Below are 21,739 nucleotides of genomic sequence, written 5' to 3'. Positions count from 1 at the left end.
TAGTTTCTTTTTTAAAATGATATATTTAAAGCCACCAGCTGTAGGTCTTTTGGAATTTAAGTATTTACTAGCTCTATAAATTCTTTGACATACCATCCATTAAGAGGTCATTTCTACATCCTTTCTTTTTGAGCCTGGGTGGACTTGAGTACAGCAGAAGTGATTCAAGGTGATTTCAGAGGCTGGGTCACCAAAGACCCTATAGCTGCTGTCTTATTGCCTGAAACACTTGCTCTTGGTATCGTGAGCCACTATGTAAGAAGGTGATTACCCTAAGTCTGCCATGTTATAAGGAAGCCCAAGCCACATAGAGGAGCCACGTGTAGGTGCTGTGGTCAACAGCCCCTAGTGAGTTCAGCCTTTGAGTCATGCCAGCCTAGGTGCCAGACATGTGAGGAGAGAAGCCTTCAGATGATTTCAGCCTCTGCCGATTGAGTCACCTCCAACATTTAGAGTCTCCTTGATAAGTAAGGCCCTAAACATTGTGGCACAGAGAGAAATCATCCCCACTGTGCCCTGTATGAATTCCTGATCCTTAAAATCTGTGAGCATATGTCATTAAGTGGGAAGCTTTGTTATACAGCAATAGAAAACTGGAACATCCAGACTTTCCATTATGTGAGATTATTACATTTGGTTCTTAGGGTTTAAGTTACTATAAAGATTTTTTTTTTCTTAGTTCCAGTTAATCACATCTAACTTATACATACTTGTAATCTTGTTTAAGTATATTTTTAAGTTAGCCTATTCTTTTTCTTTAGATATGTCCTTAAAGAGGAAAACCTTTTTTCTAACACACATTAGAAATAATTGCCACTAAAATTTAAAATCATGCTCTTTCACATATCATCTGAAATCATCTTGTGACCCACCAGTGATACGGCCTACTTTCTAGGAATCCCTGCACTAAGCTTTTCTTCTGATCACAAGGCTTCCTTCTAGCCTTTACATTTGAGAATTTATGAAGTTCCCTTTCCCAGCTTGGTGCCTCATGTTTCCCCAGGGGGCCCCTGCTCTCTGGAGGAGTTCACACACTTCATTCCTGTGCAGTGCAGGGGACAGGTAACATTCATGGGAGGTGACCCATGTCAGGAGCTGGGAAGGGACCGAGATTTGACCCTACGTACAAGCTGAGAAGTTAGGTGCTGGCTGAAGACAGGCTCCTGGGGCAGAGACAGGAACAGAGAGAGAGGGTGTAGCCAGAATGTCAGGCTTCCACTGATTCCCCATGTCTCCTAAGTCCCAAGGAGGTGATACAGATAGGCCTGTGCACACAATGACTTGTGTTTATAGGAGAAGAACATTGAGCTTGGAGAATGTACTGCTTTTACAGTGAGCAGTAACAGGCCTGCACTTTGTTGGAGAGAAAGACATCACTTCATCCTTCAAGGTTGCTTGCCTTCAACTCAACCCTGAAAATGGCCTGGATAAAGGGCAATCAGGGCCTGCATTCTTGGCATATCCAGTAAGAACATGCATGAGTGCTCAGGGCTCATGGTAGATTCCCTCTTCCAGCAAATCACACCTATGGATATCCCAATAACAAGCCCCATGACTCTGATCAGATAGGTTAGGAGGTGCTATGAGGTCTCAGAGCTGAAACTCCACCATTCTTTCTCCAATTCCTGAAACCATAGCATAAGGTCAGTGAGTTGTGGGGGCAGGGGAGGGTAATTATATTATAGTGTTCAGCTTGATTCATAATCAGTAATAATAAAATCAGTTATAATAAAAGGTTAAAGATTCACTCTATTTAGGTATTTGACTTTTATTAGTAAAATAACCCAAATGTTACCTGGGTTTGCCAGTTTGTATGTTTCAGGGAATTCACACTAACGCCTTGAATCAATTAGCTATTGCTATAGTAATGTCACACAACATCAACCTCAAACACCTGGTGGCATATGATATTTGGCTTTTAGTTTTTAGTTTCCTGGTCAGCTGGACATCTCTCTTTCACTCAAAAAGTTGGCTTGGGTGGCTCTACTCCCATGTGTCACTCATTCTAGAACCAGAGGGCTAACTGGAACATATTTCTCCCTTGGTAAGGACTAAATTGCAAGAGAGCATGCCCATCTACCCAAATATATTTTAAGCCCATTAGCCAAAGGGAGTGTAATGGCCAAGCCCAAAGTCAAAGTGGTGAGGAAGTAAAGTCCACCCATGGAGGTGGAGGGAAAGGGAAGAGATATTCCTGACAGCAATCTAATCTATCATCTATCAAAAGCCTATGGTTCCTCTTGTCATTTTTTATTCACATGGGACCTCAAGCCCTCTTTGCAAAGCCTTCCCCATATTCTCCCTTCAACCCCAAAGTATCAAAATACAATTAAGCCTCAAATGATAAACATTCACACAGTAGGTTCCTCCCCCACCTTCCAGAACAGGGCTTTAAGGAAACTTACATTCACTTTTCTCAATTAACCAACATTTCTTCCCAGTAATAAAAAAGAAATAAAACATTGGTGCCAAGTTTATGTTTCTAAGCTCCCTTCTCTGCCCACCAGGCTGGGGCCTGTTCTTGGAGGAATTGACAAATAACACCAGTGCTTTATGTTGAAGCTTTTACACACACACACACACACACACAAGGCCTTCTGTTTGAGAGGAGATACACATTGTGCAATTCCTCATAAAGAATGGATCTGTTCTAGTTTTTATGGCTATTTAAAGTTATAAAAGGTAATACATTAATTTAGAAATAATTCATAAAAGAGAGAGAGAATAAGAGTCAGAACAGTGCTAATGTGTCCAGTTTCTTTGCTGCCTCATGTAGTTAGAACATACCTAGGGTCTGGGCTTTATGAAGAAGTTAAATAATAAGTTCCTGACTCAGAGTGTTCTGTTATGGCAACACTTTTTCCTTAAAGCTCTTTTCCCCCTTTATCCCTGGTGTGTGTGTGTGTGTGTGTGTGTGTGTGTGTGTTCCCCAGAAGGTATTTCCTATATGCTTAAGTCCTAGCTATTGGCAGTCATCTCTATGTGGCCACTCCTCTGTTGTCACAGCCCCTGACTGTGAGCATTTGTTGCCTGGGAGGCTACTTGAAAGCTCCTCACTCTTTTCCATTGCTAGGGATATTTGTATTAGTTAAAGATTCTTTGTTGGAAATTATAGAAACCCAGCTCTAACTAGTTTGAGCACAAAAGGGGATTTATTGGCTCACATAACCAAACTATGGACAGCACAGGGTAGAACTGATCCTAGTGGATTCAGATATCCAAATGCTGTCAGGCTCTTCTCTGTTTTACTTTTCTCTACTGCTCTTTGCCTGTTGGGGCCATTCTTGCTTATCACAGATGGTCTTTTTCCCCAGGGAGGGGAATGTGGCCTCTAGCAACTCTAGAAGCCTTTCAGCTTCAGCAACTCCTGAAGAGAGCAACTCCTGAAGGGAGAAAAACTCTCCCTTAGCTCTGGTGGGTGAAATTCCAGGAGATGTCTCTGACTGGCCTAATTTGAGTCACATGCTCATGGCAACCATCAGGACTTCATTTCCAGAATAAAGGTGGGAAGCACTGGCATGGCCATTGGGGAAACCATGGGGAACCAAGAAACCTCTTTAGTTTACTTGAACTATAGTGCTCCTTATGAGAACTAAGAAGTTGGTACTAGGCCCTTTTCCCAGTCTGTACCTTAGGAGGCCCATCTATACACTGGCAGGGGGTGGGGTGATCTGGGAGACTTCCCATATGGATGTCCTGTGATCCCATTATAAAATAACACAATATTCTGGGAGGGAGTTCCCTCTCACACTCTCTTTGGGGGCCCTCTGGATTTGGTCTCTGTGGGTTACTGGGTGGGGCAGGTTCAATGCCACCAGGGTAGGTGTCCTGCTACATGAAACTGGATTGGACAGCAGTTGCCCACCTATTTGGGGCAGTAGGGCTGGGAAATATGGTTGCCCACTGTCTCTGGGCCCCTGGGAGGGCTGGTTCCTGGCTAGCTTCACCACAATTGTGACTGCTTAAAGCTTGGGGCATTTTGACCTTAACATGAGGGTTGGAACTCACAGCCTTGCGTTCTAGAGCTGCCTCTGCCATGCCATCAATTAATTCCCTTCTATTATCCCCTTGCCTCTTCAAGTTCTCTTCAGGTATATCTCTACTCACCTAGAAGCTTTAGTGAGTAATGTTGAATTTTCTGAAAATTGGTCCTCTGTCAAAAGATTGGCATCTAACTGTACATTTATTTTAAAGTAAATGAAAATGTTTGAGATACATATGCATCATATATTATTAATTAATTAATCCATATTTGGACTAATATATATATTAAAAATTTTTAATGTTTATTTTTAAGAGAGACAGAGCATGAGTGGGAGAGGGGCAGAGAGAAGGAGACACAGAATCTGAAGCAGGCTCCAGGCTCTGAGCTGTCAGCACAAACCCTGAGGTGGGCTCAAACCCATGAACCATGAGATCATGACCTGAGATGAAGTCAGACACTCAACTAACTGAGCCACCCAAGCATCCCTGGACTAATATATTTTTTTAAATGTTTATTTATTTTTGAGAGAGAGAAAGAGAGCATGAGCAGGGGAGGGGCAGAGAGAGAGGGGGACAGAGGATTAGAAGCAGGTTCTGTGCTGACAGCAGATAGCCCAATGTGGGGCCCAAACTCATGAACTGTGAGATCATGACCTGAGGTGAAGTCGGATGCTTAACCTGAGCCACACAGGTACCCCTGGACTAATATTTTTGATGCACTGATCAAATATCTGTCTGGATAGCATGAGATTAAGGGGCTTCTACCATATTTGCTTATTGTCTATCATCACCCAATATGACATTTAAAAACTATTAAATGGATGATGTCTTAGGGTTTGCTCAGTTGCAGACCTTAGGGCAAGAATTTGAGACCAAATAGTTAATTTAGAGGATGATCCCAAGAAACATTGTTAGTATGGTGAGCAAGGCAGCAAAGGAGAGGATGCCAATAAATTATGTGTGACTATGTAATTTAATTTACCACTGTGGGTAACTGGAGCTGATCCCACTGGGGAACTCTGGGAGACAAGAACACCCTTCTGAGTTATACAATGGGTGAGGACACTGGGGTAGCCATCAATTTCCCATCTGTAATTGGTTGAAAGATATTTCTGTGGGCATCATTGCTAGTAATTCTGCATTGTCTAATGCATGGGCCAAACATGATCCTGTGGCTGAGTCTTTCGGGTCATAGCTGTAGTAACCATCTTGGAGCATGGAAGTGAGTGCTGAGAAGATATGGGAGGGCTCTAGCTTTTGGCTACAGATGGGTCTTCCTTTCCCTAAGCCATGATTTCCATTGAATCAGTGGGGAGGGGAGGGTGGTCCACATATGGGTCCACATGCTATTCCCCAACTTCTTGAGTAGCTGTCCTAGAGTGCAGCACAAGGATCCATGTGTGGAGTAGCTGACACCTAGATATAACCTTGAGTTGAGGAAGGGATGGGGGCCAAAGAAAGATGAGTTTTTAACTCAAAAGATACTAAATACCTACATGAGATTGTTTTCAACTGGCAGAGACTAAGTCACTGCTACTAATCAGGTTTATATTTTTCTCTCTCAATAATAGATAATAATAATAGATATTAAGTCACTTATAAAAAGTAACCTATACATTTTTTTGTGTGTGCCTATGAGTTGTAGAGGGTAGACTTCAATCCTCCCATAAATACAGTCCCCATGAAGGCAGGGCCTTTACCTGCTTTGGTCTTCACCATATTCATAGTCCATGGCATTGTGCTCAGCACATAAAAATGCTGATGAAATATTTGTTGCATGAATATATACTCTATACTTCCCTACCAGTGTCTCCTTCCCTTCTGAGATCCAAGCCATTTCATTTCAATTAGTTTATCGCTTCACCCAGAACTGGGCAGGAGTGCTGGTATTTTCTCTCGGACAATTAAGCTCTTTAGTAGAGAGCCAGGGTGTGAGGGGATGCTCTCTGCACCCCATGCAAGCATAGTGGGACTTCTAGAGAATAGTGAGGCTGCCAGAGCACTGGTTGGTAACTGAAGGACTATTTTGTGTCCCTTCAATTTAATGCCCTCTTAATTGATATAAATAATGGTTCAGTTGTCACTTGCTGCCACTACATTTCTGTCTCTAAAGCTCATTATGATCAGGGATGAACAGCCCTCCTCCATCCTCTATGTCCCCATAGTCATAGAGTAGAGCTCCATGGATCCCAGGCCCAGCACTGCCCCTTTCTAGTTGGATGAACTTGGACAAGTTGTGTTCCCTCTCTGATCCTTGGATTCTTTATCTGGATGGGGCAGCAGCCTTGAGGATGGTCCTAGGCTCTTCCCTTTACATAGCCTCTCATCATGATGCAAATATATGTGACTCTTCAACATTGAGGTCACACACCTCTTCACCAGCAGGGATCCCCTTAATGATATGGGTCTGAAGTCAGCCAGATCCTAATCCTGGATTCATATTTACCACCTCTTCCTAGCTGTGTGGCTTTAGACAGGTCACAACTTCTATGAGCTGCATTCTTTTTTTCCAATTAAAACACACACACACACACACACACACACACACACACACACACATCCTCAGATGCCAGGCACTATCCTAAGACTGCTGAGGTCAAATCCTGGATCTGCTACTTGGTAACTATATGACCTTGGGCAAGTCTCTTAACCTCTTTGCTCTCAGTTTCCTCATCTGTTAGGTGGGAGTAATAATAATAACATTTTCCTCCAGGGATGCTGTAAGGAGTAAGTGAGTTAATACATATGAAGCACTTAGAACTGTGCCAGGAACATAGCAAATGCTGATAAATGTTTGCTGTTATTATGGCTACCCATCTCACTGAAACTTTATGACCCACTCTAGGAAGAGGTCTGACTTTCCCCACTCTAAATTGAGGGTAATAATACTCACAGCATAGGTAGTTATGATTATGAAAAGTAACATAGGCAAAATAACACTAGGTCATATTTATCAAGTACTATGATGAACCAGATATTATGCTGTATGAGTCAGAAATGTGCTTGGCAGCAAGAAGCAGAAATTGAAAGTAACAGTGGCACAAATATATAGAGCTTCATTTATGTCACATAAGAAGTCTGGAGGAATCCAGACTCTTTCTGTCTTTCTGCTTTACCATTCTTATCAAGTTAATCTTTGTTCTCAGGGTTTCAAGATGGCTGCTATGCCTCTGTGCATCACATCTGTGTTACAGACAGAACACAGGGGGAAGTACAAAAGGCTGAAGGAGGAGAGTTGTCTGTCTCTAAAAACAAAACAAAACAAAACAAAACAAAACAAAACACCCCAAAAAGACCTTTTCTGGAGGTACATTTATTATGATGAGCACTAAGTAATGTATAGAACTGTTGAATATTATATTGTATACTTGAAACTAATATAATATTCCATGTTAATGACATTTAAATTAAAAAAACACTTATCTGGTAAGTAACACCCAGCAAATAACTTAAAAAAATTTTTTTTTAATCTTTATTTATTTTTGAGAGAGAGAGAGAGACAGAGAGTGAGCAGGAGAGGAACAGAGAGAGAAGGAGACAAAGAATCCAAAGTCAGCTCCAGGCTCTGAGCTGTCAGCACAGAGCCTGACATGAGGCTCGAACCCACGAACTGCGAGATTATGAGCTGAGCTGAAGTCAGAAGCTTAACCGACTGAGCCACCCAGGTGCCACCCAGCAAATAACTTTTTTAAAAAAGTGTTTATTTATTGGGACACCTGGGTGGCTCAGTCAGTTGGGTGTCCAGCTCTTGAAATCAGCTCAGGTCATGATCTTACAGTTCATGAGTTCGAGTCCCACATCAGGCTCTGTGCTGACAGTGCAGAGCCTGCTTGGAATTCTCTCTCTCTGCCCCTCTCCTGTGTGCTCTCTCTCTCCTTCTCTTTCTCAAAATAAATAAACTTTTAAAAATGTTCATTTTCAATGTGAGAGCCAGTGAGCAAGTGGGGGAGGGGCAGAGAGAGAGAGGGAGAGAGAGAACCCCAAGTAGGCTCTGTGCTGTCAGCTCAGAGCCCAACTCAGGGCTCAATCTCACGAATGGTGAAATCATGACCTGAGCCGAAATCAGGAGTCAGACATTTAAACAACTGAACAACCCAGGCATCCCTATACCCAGCAACTTTCACTTCATGTGAACTACCTTCATGGTGAGGTAGGCTGTAAACAATTGGGGGTAGCCAATTCACAATATCTGTCACATATACATTTTTCTGTTTAATTCCCAACAAAGAGACTGGAAACATTAAGATTTGTTTTAAAAAGATGAGTAAAGTAAACTGAGGCCAGGAGAGGCAAGGGACAAACCCAAGGATACGTAATTCACAAGTGGAAGAGTTAGGAGTCAAACCCAGGTCTATCTGGCTGGAAGGTCTGAGCTCTTCACTATGTGATACCATGAAGTGTCTACTCAGTAGGTACTGAGATTTTTTTTTTTTTATTTTTTTTCAACGTTTATTTATTTCTGGGACAGAGAGAGACAGAGCATGAATGGGGGAGGGGCAGAGAGAGAGGGAGACACAGAATCGGAAACAGGCTCCAGGCTCCGAGCCATCAGCCCAGAGCCATCAGCCCAGAGCCATCAGCCCAGAGCCTGACGCAGGGCTCGAACTCACAGACCGCGAGATCGTGACCTGGCCGAAGTCCGACGCTTAACCGACTGCGCCACCAGGTGCCCCGGTACTGAGATATTATTTCCCTTCCACTCCTGGCCCTCTAATGAGGTTCCATTAACTTTGGGCATTTGAGGCTAAACCTTTGCACCCCTTTCCCTGCAGCAGAAGTGTGGGCAGGCTGGACTCCATGGAAAAACATGGTGGCTATGCCCAAGGCTTCCTTGCTATTCAGGCTCTATGACCTGAGTGGGATAGATGGAACTGTTATGTGTGTGTAGGACAGAGGTAGGACAGGTAGGCATCCTTATTTGATGACAGTGTAAGCTCTGGCAGAGCATTTTGAAATAATGTGGTCAAAAGGTTTCTTTTTTTATTTAAAAAAAATTTTTTTTTTCAACGTTTATTTATTTTTGGGACAGAGAGAGACAGAGCATGAACGGGGGAGGGGCAGAGAGAGAGGGAGACACAGAATCGGAAACAGGCTCCAGGCTCTGAGCCATCAGCCCAGAGCCTGACGTGGGGCTCGAACTCACGGACCGCAAGATCGTGACCTGGCTGAAGTTGGACGCTTAACCGACTGCGCCACCCAGGTGCCCGAAAAGGTTTCAAAACAGCAGTCTGAAGACTAAATGGATGTAATTTTTTTGTCCCACACAGTATTTTGTTTAATTCAAATGAATTCATCACATTTTAACATTGGGGAACTTCATATTATAACCTATGTTTCCAGCCTCTCCAAGGGAAAAAAAAAATCAGACAATCCAGCCATGCTGGGCCCAGATTCCACATGGTGATACCCCATTAGATGGGTGTGTGCCCACCCACCACCACAGCCTTCCCCTAACTGGCCTGCTTCCCTTGTTAGTTATTTGCCCGGTTCCCATGAGCTTCTGAGTTTGTTTCCCCTTTACTGAAACGTTGGAAAGACTGAGACTTAGAGGGGGAAGTGGTTAGAGTTGTCTAAGCTCATATAGCCAAGAAATGGTCAATTTCAAACTGGGCCACTGTGACTCCCAGTCCAGTGCTCCTCCTATATGACACCTCCTTCTGCTGCTGTTTACAAATTTATTCCCCTGGATGGAAGCCATTGCAGTGGAAGATGCAGTGGAAGGAGCCAATTCAGAAGTGTAAGAGTGGGGAAGCTAGGCTTCTGCTTGGCTGAGGATATAGTTTCCCTTTTTTGGGTCTCTGCTTTCTCATCTATAAAATAAGGATAATAACAATCCAACTCTCTGAGGTGTGGGAAGGCTTTGGGAATTGTATGGAGCTAGGAAAGGTTATTGAACATTATTGCTGTTTTTTAAAATTTTTCAATGTTTATTTTTGAGAGAGAGCAAGAGAGAGCGAGAGTGAGCATGAGCAGGGAGGGGCAGATAGAGGGGGAAACACAGAATCTGAAGCAGGATCCAGGCTCTGAGCTGTCAGCACAGAGCCCAACACAGGGCTAGAACTCACAAACTGCAAGATTATGACCTGAGCCAAAGACAGATAGCTTAACCAACCCAGCCACCCATGCGCCCCATTATCGCTGTTTTGATTGTCCGTTGCTATGTAAAAAAGCACCCCTAAACTAATAGTTTAAGACAACCATTTTATTTGTTCATGATTGTGCAATTTAGGCTGGACTCAAGTAGGTGGTTTTTCTTTAATCTTTTTTTTCAACGTTTTTTATTTATTTTTGGGACAGAGAGAGACAGAGCATGAACGGGGGAGGGGCAGAGAGAGAGGGAGATACAGAATCGGAAACAGGCTCCAGGCTCCGAGCCATCAGCCCAGAGCCTGACGCGGGGCTCGAACTCACGGACCGCGAGATCGTGACCTGGCTGAAGTCGGACGCTTAACCGACTGCACCACCCAGGCGCCCCATCAAGTAGGTGGTTTTTCTACACTTCTTGCTGGTGATCATTCCGGTGGTTGTATTCAGCTAGCAAGTTGGTGAATGGCTAGGATTCTGACTCTTCATTTGGTCTCTAGACATTCTTCTTACATGGTTGTTCAGGACCCCCAGGAATGAGCATTCCAAGAGGATAAGCCAGTGTGTAAGCATCTATTAAGTCTCTGCTTGCATCATACTTGCTAATGTCCCATTGGCCAAAGTTGGTCACATGGCCAAGCCCAGTGTCAGTGTGGGAAAAGACTACATAAGAATGACTATTGGGAAGTGTGGCTCATTGGGGGCCTTAAAGTAATGGCATAGCACAATTATTTCATGGTGTCTGACCAATGGCTAGAATAAGGCAAGTGTGCCTTCACCTGCAGCATGAAATTTGATGGTCCATGAGTCTCCCTACTCAGAATTCTCTCTCCTGATGAACTGGCCCAGAATCTGATGTTACCTTTGCTTTGCAGCTTTGGCCTGGCAAGACTAGGCTTTCAGAAACCAGATTAGGTTTTAAACTGTGGTACTAATCCAAGTGGTTGATATGGCTGTCCATATGTGGAGGATTCCATAGTGGGCAGGGGGACAGAATGTCCTGATTGGGCAGGCCAGGGTCGGGTGCCATCAACAGAGCCAGAGGAATGGAGTCAGACCATTCTAAACTTATAATAGTAATATATATATATATAATATATATATACATATAATATATATAATATATACATATAATATAATATATATTTATAAACATTTATATATAATATATATTTATATTTATAAATATATTACAAACATTTTATATTTATAAAATATTATTTATATTTATAATAATATTTATAATAAATAATATATATATATTTTTTAGTGCTTATTTTTGAGAGAGAGCGACAAAGCATAAACAGGGAGGGGCAGAGAGAGAGGGAGAATCTGAAGCAGGCTCCAGGCTCTGTGCTGTGAGCTGTCAGCACAGAGCTTGACGCTGGGCTCAAACTCATGAGTCATGAGACCATGACCTGAGCTGAAGTCAGACACTTAACCAACTTAGCCACCCAGGCACCCCTATGATAGTAATATTAATAAGAAATGACTGTAGTGAGTGTTTATTATGTGCCAAGCACTCTTCTAAACACCTTAAGTGAATTAACTTATGTAACCCTCCAACAATTCTATGAAGTAGATATTATTCTCTGTATTTCTTGTATGAGGCACAGAGAGGCTAAGAAACTTGCCCAGGTTCACACAGCTAATAAAGAGCCAGGATTCAAACCCAGGCAGTCTGACTCTCTATGGCCTGGATCAAGAATGGGAGTGGAGGTTCATAGGAAAGACAGGTGCTGATATCAAGAAAAGGGGAAATGATACTGTGCAGGCAAAAATAGTATCTATAATCTACACCACCCATTAATACCCATAAAAAGATAATGTGCCATTTAGAGCACAATTTAAAGAACACTTTGTGTTCTTTATGCAGATACCTGAGAACTTGAATATCTTCCTGTCTCCTCCATTGTGATTCTTTAAGTCTCAGGGTCCCCTGGTTGGATCCCAGCTAAATTCTTGGGCCACCTGGTCAAGAATTCCTGAGGTACAGCAGCAAATAAAAACATCTGATCGAGAACTCTTAAAAGAATATGGAGGAGTGGATTTTGAGAAATAGATGGAGAACATGAAGGGGAATGTAGTGGATGACTCCTACAGAAATACACCTGGGAGGCAAAGGCTGAAGCAAGGTCGATGGGAAAGTCTTGGGAAGTGTGTGTGACTCTTCTGAATATTGGGGTTGGGAAAGGGGGTGGCATGTATCTGCCATTTCCTGGGCATTCAATCTTTTTTGAATAAGATGCTCTAGAGATGGCTTTTCCTGTTAGAACAAATGTCACAGACACAAAACCTTTCTTGTTTATATTTCTTCTAATGTGGTTCTGCTTGAGCAAGAGAGCCCCTAATGTCAATTTCAATTAATGTCGCTGCATCTGATCTTGGTGTTGCAGCTCATGGATGCAATGGTGAGGGTGGAGCTGGGGTGGTGGTGGAGAAGGTCACTGGGAAGTGGGAGGAGGTGTCCTCTCTTGTTAGGAGGCTAGAAGTCCCTGGTGAAGGAGGCATTGGGAGGGAAGGTATGGAATGATTTGCTTCTTACTTAATGAAGATCATACTTTAAAGATGCCAGCCTGTTTACTATTGATAAATTTGGAGACCCAGTAGTAAGGAAAAGAGGAGAGATAGGGCTCTAGGGCTGAGCCAGTGAAGAATGAGACAAACAACCTTCTGTTGACCTATGAGAGCTTCCCCCATTACCTTCAGCCACCAGTAGCAGGGGTGGGGGCCATATGTTCCAGCCCTGCTATCTGCTGTCATGGTGGCAGGCGGTGGTGGGGGGGAATCCTGATTCTGCTGCATGTACTTCCCCTCTCCCAGCTAGGATGGCTCAAAGCTGGTGGTCTCACAACAGCACTTATGTGACCTGAGCTCAACACTGCAGTGGGATGGAGCAGAGTTTGGGGTAGAGGAAGAGCAAAGTTCAGGGGAAGGTAGAGACAGTGATAGCTTGCCCCCTCTCCCTCTTTCTCTTCCTTTCTTTCTTCCTTCCTAACAAAGGAGAATCTTTTGTTCGGGAAAGATACAGATTTATGTTCTCCAAGAGAAGAGCCTCAGGAACAATTTTTTTCCTTTGAGAAGTCAGAGTTCTTGTTTTTTATCCTTTTTATCATCAACAATAATCATTAGAAGAGCTTACTATTTTTTGAGGACCTTCTGTGTGTCAGGGACACTATACACATTGTTAGTCTTCCCAACTTTCAAGGTAAATGTAATTTATGCCTATTTTACAGAGGAGAAAATTGGGGCTTAGAGAGCTTGAGAACTTGTCCAGTAAGAGGCAGGGTTGGGTTGGAACTGAGGCCTGTTCATTCGATTTCTGACTCTGATGTCATCAATTACTCTACACTTGGGAGGTTTGGGCTCCTGGCTAAGATTTGCCAATAGGGGGTACATCCAAAATGAGAAATGTCCTCTATTAGTCTCAGATGTCCATACTGGTAAGGATTAAACACAGAGTTTAACCTGCCCTGGACTAGAAGTCAAGATGAGAGGTCTCCCTGACCTGGTTCTGCAACTCTTCTGATGGGCAGTTTTCAGCTTTCATGACATAGGAGTTACCCTCTCTAGGTCTCATTTATTTGTAAAATGGGCAAGTTGGACTAAATACCTATAAGGATCAGTTCAGTCCAATCCAATCGGATAGCACTTATGGGGGCTTCTTGTTTGGGTGTGCCGGAAGGATACAAAGACTGACAAGACATGCCTCCATTCTCTAGGTAAGCCAGATGCGTGTTCTCTAATAGCTATAAATAAAGGGCAACAAAGCATGGAGAGTGGAGCCTTTCATTTAAACCTAGCTAGTGGCAATTGCGCTAGGGGCAAGTGTGTGTGGCGGGGGAGAGGAGATAAACTTCCTGAGAGAAATGCTCCTCCCCTTCTTTGACCCTGTGGTTCCAATGCCATCTTTGTATCCGTCCCACATCCTTATTGACAACGATTGATTACAGATTGGGCACCTGGCTCAAGCTGGGCCAGTCACAGTAACTGACCCCAGCAGCAGTGGACAATTGGTCCAAGGATGAGCATGCACTCATGTTGGGTCAAAGTTCTTCCCTGAAATTCTGTCATTAAGACCAGAAACAGAAAGCTTCAGGCTCTCTGGTGGAGCAGCTAAGAGTTGAATGCTGAGCTGCTGCAGCTGAGTGTCCAGCCTGGAGGAGAAAAGCTTACTTGCAGAGAGAAGGAGAGTCAAGGGCTAGGGAGGGTCCTAGCAACATCTAAGTCTCTGACCCTGTCACTTCAGTTCTCTGACCTCCCAATACCTTCCAGATAGATTCCTTTTCTACTTCTGTAGGTCTAAGTTCAATTTCTCCCCCCTATTGGTCACTGAGAATCCTATCTCTATGCCGGGATGGGGAGGGAGATTTGGGTCAATGCTAGGGGGGGCTACGCCTCACCCCAATCAGGGAAGGACCAAGAGAGAGTTTATTCTCAACCTGGTGGACAGGAAGGAGGGAATGCCATTCCCACTGTAAAGTGCATTAGTGTGGGAGGCAGGAATCCCTTCCTGTCACTGAACCTTAGGCAAATTTCTGTGCCTTTCTGAGCCTCAGAAACTGAGGCTGTAAAAACAGATTTTACATATCTGTAAAATGGGACCTGGAATATAATGATGATTCTCAAATTGTGTTCTGCAACACCCTGGAATTTTGTGGAGGGACTACAGCTTAAGGAGGGTAGTTTGTGGCTGGTGGGGGTGGGGGTGGGGGTGGTGAGGCCTAGTAGGCTGGACTCTGGGTTCCCCTTTCCTACTTCAAACAAAGCCACCTCTCTCCCCTGTTTTATGCATTGCCTTTCTGTGAAAGGTCTGGCTTAAAAGAAGGCTCTATAGCTTAACTGGTTTGAAACCCCCTGGATGAGAGGTCTTTGAAGACCTTTCTAGTTCTAGTTCATGATTTCATGGGTTACAGGAAAAAGAATAACTCTCACACTGATGATAAAACTATTTTGAGTGTTTGTTGTACGTCAGGCACTGTGCTAAGTGCCTTATGTGCATTTATTGATTGATTGATTGATTGATTTATAGTTTATTTATTTTGAGAGAGAGAGTGTTCTTGAGCATGAGTGGGGGAGGGACAGAGATAGAGGGAGAGAGAGAATTTCAAGCAGGCTCGGCACTGACAGTGTGGAGCTACACGATGGGCTTGATCTCACAAACCGTGAGATCATGACCTGAGCCGAAATCAAGAGTTGGATGCTTAACAGACTGAGCCACCCAGGTGCTGCTACATGCATTTATTTTTAAAAATCCTTACAGCAACTCTATAATGTGGGGAATTAATTATCCCCATTTTGCAGATAAGAACCTGAGACTTGAGAGGTGGGTAAATTGCTTAAGAGCACACAGCTGATAAGTAGTGATGGGAGGTTTGGACCCAAATTGATTAGAAGGCACAAACTAGCAATCACAGGCCAAATTCGGCCCTATGAGGTATGTCTTTTGGCCAGGGCAGTGCTCTTGTTTTAAAGAATTTGACTTAGTTGCCAGCACTTAAAAACCAGATGATTTTGTATAAAACTTTGAACTTAGAGCTTTCCTTTTTTTTTAAGACCTGGCAAATGGCAATACTGGGCACCTCTATCCCATATGAGTAGTAGCTGCCTCCTCTAGAGGGAGCATGAACTTGCTACAGGCCCTATTACTCATTATCTTATACCTAACCCACTTTGCTCATTTACTGTACCTGCTTGGTCCTGAGGCATCTGATTTTTCAACCTCTGTTCTAATGACAAGTCTTCTTCAATGACTTCTTACATCCCCCCATTTCCATCTGCTCCTTCTATGGGTCCTGCTGATTGTCCCCTGCCATCTCTCCCTCATCTGCTCATTCCTCTTCATTCACCTGCCTTCCTCACCTGCCTTCCTTCCGTGCCTCCAATGAAGACACCTGTTAGGTCATTCTGCTCTCCTCTTCTACATCCATCTTCCTAATCCTAGCTGAGGTAGCTTTATAAACATCATTGTCAAATTTTGAAGAGGGAGTCTCCTATTCAGGGTGAGCTCACAGGGCAGAAATAATTCCAATGGTGGGAGAGGATGTGGTTGAATGTATGCCTTGGGGCTCAGAAGGCCTTGGGTTCAAACCCTGATTCCTTTGCCTACCATCTGTGAGACATTGGGCATGTTACATTTTTTTCATCTGTGAAATGAAGACAAAACGGACCCCAAAGTTGGACCAGATTACTTCTAAAGTTTCTTCCAACCTTGACACTTTATCATTTTTAAATGTTTATTTATTTTTGAGAGCGAAAACACAAGTTGGGGAGGGGTGGAGAGAGAGGGGGACAGAGGATCGATCTGAAGTGGGCTCTGTGCTGACAGCAGCAAGCCTGACACGGGGCTCAAACTCACGAACCGGGAGATCAAGACCTGAGCTGAAGCTGGATGCTCAACTGAGTAAGCCACCCAGATGCCCTTACACTTTATCATTTTAAAGCAACCTCTGCTCAAAACTTTTCAGTGCTTACCACAGTCTACTAAGTTGAGTGTAGATACCAATTCCTCCAGATCCTAGTTCTAGTCTACCTTTTATATCTCATCTTTCCCACCTCAGCTCATACCTTATGCTGCAGAAACCCCAAGCTCTTATATTAACTCCTGCCTTTATGTTTGCTATAATGTGAGGCATTATACCTCCAACTATTGAACCCTACTCATCTGTTAGGAAATCTGTTTTCTTCTTCTTCTTCTTCTTCTTCTTCTTCTTCTTCTTCATCATCTTCTTCTTCTTTGAGAGAGAGAGAGAGAGAGAGAGAGAGAGAGAGAGAGAGAAAGCGAGCACAAGCAGGGGAGGGGCAGAGGGAGAGGGAGAATCTTAAGGAGGCTCCATGCCCAGTGAGGAGCTAGATCTCATGACCATGAGATCATGACCTGAGCCAAAATCATGACCTGAGTCCAAATCAAGAGCTAGACACTTAACTGACTGAGCCACTCAGGTATCCAGGAAATCTGTTTTTCGTTGTAAGTTACAAAAACACCAATTAAAACTATTCAAACTATAAAGACATGTTGGTTCATGGAAAAGTCCAGAAGTAGGTCAAGTTTCAGGTATGTTTTTAGCAGGTTTCTGACTCATTTCTTCTATAGAGTTTTCTTAGTCCTGCCTTCCTCCACATGATGGCTTTACTTCTTTGGCTGACTTTCCCTCTTGGTGGCTTTGATGGTCAATTTTGTGTGTCAACTTGACTGGGCTAAGGTATGCCCAGATAGCTGGTAAAACATTTCTGGGTGTGTCTGTGAGGGTGTTTCTGGAAGAGACGAGCATTTGAATTGGTACCCTAAGATCACCCTCAACAATGCAGGTGGGTATCACCCAATGTGTCGAAGACCAAATAGAATAAAAATGCAGAGGAGGGCAAACTTGCTCTTAGCTGAACTGAGACATCCATCTTCTCTTTCCCAGGACATTGGACATCACCAATCCTGGTTCTTAGGCTTTTGTACTTGGACTGAATTATACCACTGGCTTTACTGATTCTCTAGCTTACAGATGTCAGATCATGGGACTTCCTGGCCTCTATAACCATGTGAGCCATTTCCTATCATCTATCCCTATCTATATCGATATATCCTGTTGGTTCTGTTTCTCTGGAGAACCCTAATACAGTGGTTAAGAAAAAATTCTGCCACAACTCCAGGCATCATAGCCTATACCACATATCCTGAAGGCGATAGAATGTTTCTGCTTCATTCTTCTTTATTGGACCAACAAGAGTAGGTCCTTGATAATTAGGAGACAGGTTAGTATAGTTTCAGCATGCAGGCTCGAAAACTGGACTCTAGCACTTAGTAGCTGTGTGACCTTGGGAAAGTTAACCTCTGTGCCACAGTCTTCTCGTCTGTACAGTAGGGATTATAATAGTACCTACCTTGAGGGCTGCTGTGGGAATTAAATACGTTTGAAAAGTGCTTAGCACATTTCCTGGCAACTAGTAAATACACTACATTAGCTCGTGTTGCCAGTGTATTCTTCAGAAACATCTCCCTTCATACTGTGATCTTCAAGGATTCTTCTGGACAACACAGAGTATTCCTAACACGTCTCTGTTTAATTCATAGCCATCCATTCAACAAATATTAGTTCTAGGGACTGAGGAATGAGCAAAATGGACAAAATCCTGTCTTTGTGAAGTTCACAAAAAAAAGTAGTAGAAGGTGGGGATGGGAGAGGGACAACAAACAAATAAACAGTATTTAAGGTGGTAATGAATGGTATGGAGAAAAATACAGCAGGAAAGAGCACAGAGAAGTAGGGTGTTGCTATTTTTTTTTTACTTTATTTAAAAAAAATTTTTTTAATGTTTATTTATTTTTGAGACAGAGAGAGACAGAGCATGAACGGGGGAGGGGCAGAGAGAGAGGGGGACACAGAATCGGAAGCAGGCTCCAGGCTCTGAGCCATCAGCCCAGAGCCCGACGCGGGGCTCGAACTCACCGACCGTAAGATCATGACCTGAGCTGAAGTCGGACGCTCAACCGACTGAGCCACCCAGGCGCCCCAGGGTGTTGCTATTTTAAGTGTGGGCCAGGGAAGGCTTCTCTGAGGAAGTGACATTGGAATGGAAACCTGAAGGAGTGAGCCATGCCCACATCTGGGAGGAGGGCATTTGAGGCAGACACAACAGCAAGTAACAGAGGTCTTGCGGTTAGCAGAATGCTTGGTGTGTCAAAAGAACAGCAAGGAGGCACATAAGGCTGGAGCAGAGTGAGAGGAGGTGCAAGCAATACAATAGGGGATAAGTTTAGAAAGGTAGCAGAGAGTAGATCACACAGGACCTTTGAAACCATGAATATAATCCTCAGTGCCAGCAGAAAGAGGATTAACACCTGCACAGGGAGGGTGCAGCACCACAGCCAGCACCTGGTGGTGGGGCTGATGGGAGGGCAGAGAAAGCCTCTCACAAGAGGTGTTCCTGAGTTGAGTTTTGAAGGATGAACAGGAAGTATCTAGGCAGAAGAGGAGGTGCAGTCCAAGTGGAGAATGTGCTACAGCAGAGGGTGCTGAGAGACTGTTGTGTATTCAAGTGCACATGGTAAGGCCAGTACAAAGGGAGGGAGGTGAGGAGCCAGGAATGGCCAGAAACAGAGCAGAGGAGATTGGCAGGGACCAGTTCCTTAATTGGTTGGTTGATTGATTAATTCACTCAAGTGTTTACTGAACATCAGGTCTATACCAGACATTGCACTAGGTAACAATTGCATCGTTACCAGACAATGATGTACCCAAGCAGTCAAAGATGCTTGGTCTCATGGAACTTACCTTCTAGTGGGGAGACAGACAAAAAACGCACAGACTAATAAATGACAAGACTAAGAAATACCATGAAGGAAATGAATAAGAGACTAGAGAACATCTTTAGCTGGGGTGGGAAAGGCCTCTCTGCGGTGATATTTAAACAGAGACTTGAGGCAGAAGAAGGAACCAGAAGTTAGAACATGTGGAGGAAGAACGTTCTTGTCTTTGGTCTCAGTATCACTATTTCTCCAATTGGACTTCTCTTCCTTTGAAGGGAGACAACGGCGTCATCAAATAATACAAACGGAGCTATAATTGCTGGTTTCGCAGGGCGAGGATTCCATTCAAACTCTGCCCTGTTAGGACTCCCGTTCTTAGGTGGGTTCTGGGGCAAGCGATGTGAAAAACACGATCATGAAATCACAGGTCTGCCACAAGATTTTGGACAAATCTCACCCTTCAGGGAAGTATAGCTGAGGACAGAAGGGCAACCTTCTCCTGTGCTCTTTGAAGGCCCCTCCGCCTGTTCCGTGGAGGCTGGAACACTGATTTGGGTGAGAGTTTACGACAGGAGAAATACTCAGGAGAGAGGACCACCACCCAGATCAAGTTATCTATCAAACGTTTCCCGCACCCTAGAAGGGTAAACGTACTTCAATTTAACCTCCTTTGTAGGTGGGAGTGGCGCCTCCTCTCCAAACCCAACCCAACTGCTGCCTCTCCGCCCCGTCCTAGCCTAGGCTGAGAGGAACTATCCTCGTCCAGTCCACGCACCTGGTTCGCTGAAAGTGAAAGGACCTAGGGCTCCTCCCTACGCCATCTCTTCCGCACCCTTCGGTACGGCCCCCCGCCAACTTGTTTGGGCCCTGTCTCCAGACCCCGCCCATCTTCAGCACCAGCCAGCCGCTCTTGCTTTGGGTCACGCCTCCTTCCGGCTCTTCCCCGGAGTGGCCACCTTTGAGCCCCCACCTCCCTGCTCGGCTTCCGGGAACGCCTCCTTCTGTCCCGCTTCAATTTTTCCTCCCTCCTGGGTTTCTCTTCAGGCACGCCTCCGGCCCCCTCTGCTAAGGGTGCCGCTTCGCCCAGCCTCGCCTTGGTCTCCCTCCACCTTTGACTCCTCCTACGGGCACGGCCTCCCTTTAGCTCCACCCACGTCCCCTCCTTTCAAGCACGGCCCTGGCTCCTGGCTCGGCGCGGCCTCCACGGTCTTCCATACCTGCCTTGCGCTTCTCTCGTCTCCCGCCTCACCACCCTCTCAGCCCTGCCCCGCCTTCGGCTCGCTTATTGGTGTAGCAGAGTCTCTCTCTTCCAGTCCTTAGCTCCGCCTCTCCAGCCTCCCTCCTCGGTCCCTCCTCCCTCAGTCAGGCCCCGCCCTGGCTCCGCCTGCCTCTTCTCCCCGCCGAAGCTCTGGACCTTTCCAAAGCGAGGCTGAGGGGGTGGGGAAAGCCCATGCGCCCGGGAAGCCGGGCTGTGTCAGGGTGGGGCTGCGGACTCAGCGCTTGGGTCTCGGTGTCCTTTCCCGGAGAAAGAGGCAGGGGCGTGGAGGGAAGGCCCAGGGCCAGGGCTGGAGCGGCGGGTGGGGCCAAGCTTAGGGAAACCGTTCAAGGCACCCCCACTCCCGCGCGCTTCAGTGGTGCCGGCCAAGGGAAGGACTCGCGGCTGCGGGGCTCGCGCCGCTGTCAGTGCGGCGGGGCGCGCGAGCGGCGCGGGCGCAGGGCGGGCTGAGCCGGGAGAAGCTGAGGGGGCGGTAGCGGCGGCGGGGGCGACTCCCGCGCGTGTGCTCAGCTCCTCACGCCGCGGCCGGAGCCGCCTTCTTCCTCCTTCGCTCCCTCCCTTCCGCCCCCGAGTGCGGCGGCACCGCCTCCTTCCGCGCCGCGCGGCTTCCTCCAGACCTCTTGGCGCGGGTGAGTGGGGGCCACGGGCGTCTCCTTAAGGGTGCGGGGGAGTGTTGCTCTTTCCTTTTCGGCCGCCCACCTCTTCACTCGAGTTCCTGCCTATTTTTAGAAACTCTTTTTTCGGCCATTCTGGGCGTCCCAGGAGCTGGAGTAACTCCCGGCCCCCTCCGCCCGCACCTCCTCCCCATCTCCGGGCCCGCCGCGCTGGGTCGCTAGCCCGGCCCATCCTCGCCTGCCCCCGGCCGCTTGGCGTTCCCTGGCCGATTCCCCCTTGCGGGCCGGGCCTGGGCCAAGAGTTGGCGGGGTGGGCCCGCGCCCGCTCGGAAGTTGGAGTCTTTGTGCTTGCGCCCCGCCCCACCCGGCGAGGGGAGGAGGGAAGGGAGCGGAGGCCGCGCCGGGGAGGCCTGGGCGGGCTCGGTCCCGGCTCCGGCCCCGGCTTCTTCCGGCTCTCCTGCCCGATCCGGCTGGGTCTGCGGGCTCCCCGAGGTGCGCAGAACTGGCCCTGCCTCGCTCCCCCCGGGCTTGAGCGCCGCC

General features: G+C 45.8%; 1 protein-coding gene and 1 long non-coding RNA gene across 6 annotated transcripts in view; one reads left to right on the top strand and one right to left on the bottom strand.

Annotated features, from left to right (window-relative positions):
- LOC113602520 (uncharacterized) overlaps positions 1 to 15,020 on the bottom strand; it is a 34,112-nt gene extending 19,092 nt beyond the window's left edge. Inside the window, exon 1 of the long non-coding RNA XR_008289142.1 lies at positions 11,949 to 15,020. This is a non-coding gene — a long non-coding RNA (uncharacterized LOC113602520). The remainder of the gene's footprint in view (positions 1 to 11,948) is intronic.
- A 5,761-nt stretch (positions 15,021 to 20,781) lies between these two features.
- Positions 20,782 to 21,739, top strand: part of RALY (RALY heterogeneous nuclear ribonucleoprotein) — a 95,570-nt gene continuing 94,612 nt past the window's right edge. Inside the window, exon 1 of one of the 5 annotated variants that reach the window (XR_008289133.1) lies at positions 20,782 to 21,214. The gene's annotated coding sequence lies outside the window, so the exon portion shown is untranslated. The remainder of the gene's footprint in view (positions 21,215 to 21,739) is intronic. The other 4 variants (XR_008289131.1, XR_008289134.1, XM_027069891.2 and 1 more) reach the window with 4 other exon arrangements.

This window comes from Acinonyx jubatus, chromosome A3 (assembly GCF_027475565.1).
Source record: "Acinonyx jubatus isolate Ajub_Pintada_27869175 chromosome A3, VMU_Ajub_asm_v1.0, whole genome shotgun sequence".
In the NCBI taxonomy this organism is placed as follows: domain Eukaryota; kingdom Metazoa; phylum Chordata; class Mammalia; order Carnivora; family Felidae; genus Acinonyx; species Acinonyx jubatus.
The sequence above is the reverse complement of the archived record's forward strand: the minus strand, read 5'-3'. Positions and strand labels throughout refer to the sequence as shown.